This window comes from Canis lupus, chromosome 7 (assembly GCF_003254725.2).
Source record: "Canis lupus dingo isolate Sandy chromosome 7, ASM325472v2, whole genome shotgun sequence".
Classification (NCBI taxonomy): Eukaryota; Metazoa; Chordata; class Mammalia; order Carnivora; family Canidae; genus Canis; species Canis lupus.
The window spans coordinates 71,439,871-71,447,544 of NC_064249.1; positions in this window are offsets into that span (position 1 = coordinate 71,439,871).

The window sequence follows — 7,674 nt, forward strand, 5'->3', positions numbered from 1 at the left end:
TAGTTGAATTTTCTCAAACCTTTAAAAAAATATAGTCAATCTGACATATGATTTAAAGATATGAGCAAAGATATGAGAAAAAGAGATGAAGCTACCCAACATATTTATTGGAATTAAATAACTGGTAACAAAACAGTACTAACACAAGAAAATAACATGAGTGACTGCACTCCCTGAAGTGCTGTGAGGAAGGGCAGGATGTAATCAGATTTGTTTGTGAAAGATAATTTTAGTATAAACCTTTAAGAAGACAGAAAATTTTGGAAACAGTAGAGAGTGCATTATGCAGGATAGAAAGAAACTAAAACCAGAGAGATCATGTAAAACAAAAACAACAATTTTTAATAGTGCAAAGGACAAAAGATAATAAGCCAGGGCAAAGATGTATGATAGGCTTATTGGAATGAAAATCCTGTGCTTTTAGCAAAAGTAAGTAAGATATATTCTGGGTGATACTTTTTGTTTTAATCTATTTCTGAATGCCAACCAACAACAACAAAGGGTTTTCAGCTACAAATAATAATAATAATACTTCCAAGATTATTATGCATAAAACTTAATTTTGAGTATCTCCTTATTGATTTTGCTTCCCATATGAAATTTGACATTTGATCTAAGAAAATCCCTGTAGTCAAAAGAATTTTTAAGAACTATGGCAAGTGTTGAAAGTCCATTTCTATTATTCAGCAATGAAAGGATTTTGGTACCTGAATCATTGTCTCTCTTTAATTTCCAAACTGACAAAAATATTTAGATCAGTTTATTTAATTGTCAGGCATTTCCCCCCAAATATTTAGGACTGCAGGAGTAACAGACTCCTTCCTAATATTGGAAGAGCAGATTTAATCTCTTTCAAAGATATGTATCATTTAGCTTTTCAGGACTTTCTTTTAAGAGGAATTGGTATGTGTTTTGAAAATAATTTAAGGGCAGCCCCGGTGGCGTAGCAGTTTAGTGCCGCCTGCAGTCCGGGGTGTGATCCTGGAGACCCGGGATCGGGTCCCACGTCAGGCTCCCTGCGTGGAGCCTGCTTCTCCCTCTGCCTGTGTCTCTCTCTCTCTCTCTCTCTCTCCCTCACTGAATAAATAAATGAATCTTAAAAAAAAGAAAAGAAAAGAAAGAGAGAAAAGAAAATAATTTAATTACCAATGGAGTCATTTGTATAAAATTTCATGTTAAGAGAAATACAATGTTGGAGATATGAAGGAAAGAACACTAGGATAAAAATGAGAAAGTTGTATCTCTAGATCTGTCAGTAACTACATAAGAAATAGAAAGTTCTCTAGGTTTGGGATTTCCTCTTTTTTGAACAAGATTGTGGAACGGCTTATTGCTAAAGTTCCTTCCAAAAATAATATAATTTAGCTTTGATGTTAAGTATAATTTATGACATTTGCTTTAGGGGGCTTGGTCCTAGGACTGCGGGACCATGACCTGAGCCAAAGACAGATGTTTAACCAACTGAACCACCCAAGTGCCCCTAATTCTCGGATTCTGACACATTTTCTATTTCCATTTATGTCTTAATCAGAAATCAGTCTCAACTTCTATCTCCCCAAACTCCTAAAGCTGAATCGTGTGAAGGGCTCCCCCTAGAGCCTGGGTGGCCCTGCTCTGACCCTTGGCTGAAGGAGGTCTTAGATCAAAAGCCCCTCAATAGCCAGGCGGCCATCTGATTCCCTATTCCTTTGAATTGGTGCTTAACACCAAACCCTATTGTTCAGTTTACTTGATTACTGTGCCTATTTCCCAAATCAATCTTTCACCTTAGATTCTGTTCCTGCTCAGAGACAACCACGTTTGGTTAGGTTATGTGGATACTTTGCATATTCTTCCCTGATGATGGTGAGGAGGGGTGAAGAGAGGATGACTTCAATCCACTTTATGTTATGGGTAAAGCTTCTGATCAATAGTTAGACTATTTCTAGTTAATTTTTTTGGTAAGTCAAAAGTTCTGTGTGGATTTTTGACTGGGTAGGAGTCAGCACTCCAACCCCTGCACTGTTCATGGGTCATCTGTAATTACAAACAATATGGTATAATAAAGGCAAATATTAACAGTGATAACATCCAAGAATTTAAAAATTGTTACTATTATACTGGTGTTAGACCATAGAGAGGTAAGTTCAGAATAAAATATCCTTGAAGGTACAAATCATAGGATTTTTTGGGGGAGGGGGTTGTTTGTTTTTAAAGATTCATTTATTTATTTGAAAGAGAGAGAGAGAGGAGAGTGAGGAGGGAGGAAAGAGGGAAAGGGAGACTCAAGCAGACTCCCCAATGAGCACAGAGCTCCACACATACGGGGCTCCATCTCACAACCCTAAGATCATGACCTGAGCAGAAATCAAGAGTCAGATGCCCAAACAACCTAGCTATCCAGTCGCCCCTCAAATCAGTTTTGTTTTTAATCTCAGTTTTGTTTAAAGATTTTATTTATTTATTCATGAGAGACACACAGAGAGAGGCAGAGACATAGGCAGAGGGAGAAGCAGGCTCCCTCAGGGGGAGCCCAGGAGGGACTTGATCCCAGGAACCCGGGGATCCCACCTGAGCCAAAGGCAAACATTCAATCACTGAGCCACCCAGGTGCCCTCAAATCAGTTTTCAATGCTGAAACTCATGCACAAAATGAAGTTATAGCAGGAGCAGACCATGCTCTGGACTTAGCAAAGTAGCCATCTCTGCTTTTTCACGCACTTATCCTTTTGCCTTGTTAACTAGTAATTTTTGGCTGAAAGAGTAATTACATGTTGTGTATTTTCTCCTTTCCAGACTGACTTCTTGAAAGCAGGGATCAAGTTTAACACAACTTTGTATCTACTCCCTCAAATCCTGGACCCCAGTACTTACAACTTGGAGCCTTGTTTCTTTGTTTAACGACTGAGAGTTTCATTGAGCAAGGGGGAATGGCCTAAAGGACGACAGTAGAACAATGTAAGTATATATGTGTCTCAGAGATGAATACCTGCCATTTCCATTTTTATATTAATTCTTACCAATATCTTCCTAGCTTACATGGCAGGTGTTTCTCATATTTGAGCATGGCACAAATCCCTTTTTAAAATTAAGACCAGGGATCCCTGGGTGGCGCAGCGGTTTAGCGCCTGCCTTTGGCCTAGGGCGCGATCCTGGAGACCCTGAATCGAATCCCAAGTCTGGCTCCCGGTGCATGGAGCCTGCTTCTCCCTCTGCCTGTGTCTCTGCCTCTCTCTCTCTCTCTCTCTCTCTGTGTGACTATCGTAAATAAATAAATAAAAATTTTTTTTAAATAAAAATAAATTAAAAATATTAAAATTAAAACCAGGGACACCTGGGTGGTTCAGCAGTTGGGCGCCTGCCTTTGGCCCAGGGCGTGATCCTGGAGTCCCAGGATCGAGTCCCACGTAGGGCTCCCTGCATGGAGCTTGCTTCTCCCTCTGCCTCTCTCTCTCATTCTGTCTCTCATGAATAAATAAATAACAATATTTAAAAATAATAATAATAAATTAAATTAAATTAAAACCAAGAGTTATCACCTATCCCTGATGATGGTGTCAATTCTTTTTGTTAGAATGTTACTTAAGCATATAAAAATTAAGCCAACTAGAAATCCTTATGATCATAGTTCTTATACCACTATTAAAAATTACAAATTAAATACAAACTAAATTTCAAAACCAACAAAATTCAAATGAACATGAATTCAAACTAAATTATGATGGGCTTTACTGAAAATAAATGACTCCTTCACAACATGAATGTGGTACTAATTATAAATGGCATTATATTCCCCCGTGGGAAGCTTATAGCCCCGGGCAGGCTCATGCCTGTGGGCTACTTTCTAGGGCAATCGCATGATTCTGCCTCTATCAACCGAGTTGTATGCCCACTAAGAGTTGTTATGTTCCCCCATCCCTACCCTGGACATGTTTATGCTAGTTGTACTTCTTAATTTAAATATGCAATTTAATCAAATATTTTACAAACTGATAAATATTCATATCAAGAGAAAGGCTGCTTCCCTAAAAAGTTCTTTAGATATTTTAAAAATTGAATGGCTAAATTGTTATAGTATGTATAGATGAGTCAAATAAAAAATATTGGCCAAGAAAACCTAGGCAATAATTGTTGTTTCACGGTATTTTTAAATTCTTTATTTTAAAGAAACAGTGGTATTATGGGTATAAATCATTTAAGATATTGATTATAACAGTCTAGTCATTGCATCCACAAGAAAGGTTTTGACCCTGTATCAAAATGCAGGTTAATAAATGTATGTGTAAGTGATCTACATTGAGATGTTTAGGGTACACATTACTTTATCAATGTTTTTGACTAAGTGATCAATCTTTTTTTTAAAGATTTTTTTAAAATTTACTTATTCATAGAGACACAGAGAGAGAGAGAGAGAGAGGCAGAGACACAGGTAGAGGGAGAAGCAGGCTCCATGCAGGGAGCCCGATGTGGGACTTGATCCAGAGTCTCCAGGATCACACCCTAGGCTGCAGGCGGCGCTAAACCACTGTGCCACCGGGGCTGCCAGTGATCAGTCTTTTATTTGCCAATGCCATCTGCAAGAATACAATTCTTACATATTAAATCTAACTTCATCCTGTTTTATTATTCCATGACAATACAAGTAGTAGTATTCCTGTGCATTCCTGTGCATTCCTACACACAAATCTAAAATGTGGGAACTACATGTGACTGGCAGTTATTTCTTGCTTTAGGGTGGCCTTCCAAAAAGTATTGGATATTATGTTTTATTATTATAAATTTCCTGTAGAAAACAAGCAAAGCGCCAGCAAATGAGAAATGAAAAAGTCTTATAGAAGATAAAGCTAGTCTCCAGGAATGACTGAAAAGGTCATTTCCCCATGTTTGAGTGACTTTCACAAAGTTTTAGAGTGACAGATTAAGCAATAGACTGTAAGGGGATGATTTTGATCTTTTTTTTGAAGATTTTATTTATTTATTCATGAGAGACACAGAGAGAGAGAGAGAGAGGCAGAGACACAGGCAGAGGGAGAAGCAGGCTCCATGCAGGGAGCCCTGATGTGGGACTCGATCTCGGGTCTCCAGAATCATGCCCTGGGCTGAAGGCAGCACTAAACTGCTGAGCCACCTGGGCTGCCTTGATTTTGATCTTTAAAGAAAGGATTCCAATTCTTTCTGGTTTATTTCATCTTGAAAAACTGGTGCTATTCCATACCTCCTACAACTACTAATGTAAGTGTGAAAAAAAAATTGGAGGACACAACTGGTAGGAGAATAAATGACATCAACTTCCTGAAATGTAATGTGGCAATAAGAAAGCTTTCTAATTTTCCATAGATTTCAACCCAAAAAGTCTACATCTTAAGATCCATCCCAAGAATATATACTTTGTGCAGAGATATGCATAAGTATCTGGTTCTGGTCAGAATGGTGACCTTATGCACATAAAAAAATTAACATACAGAGCGCTTGGGTGGCTCAATTGGTTAACCATCCAACTCTTGACTTCAGTTAAGATCTTGATCTCAGGGCCCTGAATTCAAGCCACACACTGGGCTCCACAGTAGGTATGGAGCCTACTTAAAAAAAAATTTAATTAACATACAAAAAGAGTAAAAGTTAAGGCTTGAATAAATTATGGTAATATCCAAATAATGGACTACTATGCAGAAATAAAAATCTACTGCACAAGACTAATGTTGTTACTGTAAAATGTTTGTTACAAGCTGTTTAGTGAAAGCAGCATGATAAGAACAGGATATATAAAATGATCCTATGTGTATTTAAATAGATTTATTTACATAGAAAAAAGTCCAGAAAATGGACTTAACAAAAAATGTTAAGAGAAATTTACACAGTTCTGGGATTATCTAGGGACTACTGCAATGGACAAAATAAACTGGATTCTAGTTATTCTGGAGTACATATTCCAGTGGGGAAAGAAAGAATAGTAATTTTACAAAACAGTAAATTTACAAAAGCAATATATGTCATACAGTGATAAGTACAGCAGGTAGTGAATGCCCAGGTGGAAGTAGGCAAGGTTGATGTCTATATAAAGTGGTCCAGAAGCATTCACTGATCAGGTGACATTTGAACAGTGCCCTAAAGGACCCCAGGAATGTGATGGAAGAGATGTTAAATTTTCTACTTAAAAAAAAAAATCTTTCTGGCTATTATATTTAACACAGAATGTAGTGGAGTAGGGCAAGGGCAGAAACAAGGAGCCCAGAAGGCCATTTCAATATCTGGGCAAGAGACAATGAGAATTTAGAAGTAGGCCAACTTTGAAGGCTGGGCCGACAAGGGGTGCTGGTGGCTTGTATGTGGGTGGATGTTAGCTGCAAAAGAGTATAGGTTTTATACCCTTAATGGGGAGGTCAGAGTTGCCATTTAGTGAGATCGGAAAGATGTGGGGAATGGATATGAGGGTCAGGTCAGGAGTATGGTTTTAGATATGTTATATTCAAGATTCCTACTAGAAATCACAATGGAGATCTTTTATGATGTAGTAGCTTTCCAAGTGCTTTTCCTAATCCCTCCCTCACCCTAAATTTGAATTAGTTACCTTGTCTTGTGTGGCACTACTGCCCCCATACCCCCAGCTCCCCATTTACATCCCTTGCATGAGCTGCACTTATTTATGAATCTTTTCTCCCCCCACTAGATCACGAGGATTCTCACTGCATCTCTAGTACCTGTTAGAGGACTTGGATTGTAATAAAGCACAAGTGTCTGCAGAATAGGATTAAAAAAAAATAGAGAACTAAAGCCAGTGAACATCATAGACCCATAAGTTATTGTTACCAATAAAATAAATATCTTTCTATATTTTGTTTGGAAAACTCCTACTAAAATGTTTTTACCTGGGAATGATAAAGATTAGTAGTACTTTTATAATAATATATTTAAGTCTCATGACAGTCAATCCAGTAACATAGCTGCATGCTGATTTCTTTCCAAATTTTACAAATTAAAGATCTATAACCAGAGTGTAGAATTTGAATGTTCTCATGTTAATCTAGTTCAAAGGAAAGACATTAGAACTTCAGACTTATTGACTGAATCCACAGGCTAATAGGCATGCCTCCATACATTTCTCCCAAGTTCTTTTTTTTTTTTTTTAAGATTTTATTCATTTATTCATGAGAGAGAGAGGGAGAAGCAGGCTCCTCACAGGGAGCCCGATGTGGGGACTCAATCCCCAACCCAGGATCATGACCTGAGCCAAAGGCAGATGCTCAACCGCTGAGCCACACAGGAGCCCCCATTTCTGCCAGATTCTAGTTTAAGGTATTCTAATAACTCCCTTAAGAAATTTCATACTAAGGGGCACTTGGGTGGCTCAGTAGTTGAACATCTGCCTTTGGCTCAGGTCGTGATCCCAGGGTCCCGGGATTGAGTCCCACATCAGGGTCCCCACAGGGAGCCTGCTTCTCCCTCTGCCTATGTCTGTGTGCCTCTCTGTGTGTCTCATGAACAAATAAATATATTTTTTAAAAATCATACTGAAATAATTACTAAAACTTCTGACAGATGAACATGAGTATTTGTTTACTTAATTTACCATCCCTAACTGTCACTAAATGACAGTGAAATGGTTTTTTAAAAACATTCTCCAGATGGGGTAAAATAGGAAGTCTCTGGATTGTGGGACACCAGAGCCAACTGAAGGTGGGAGTTTAGAAAACAAGA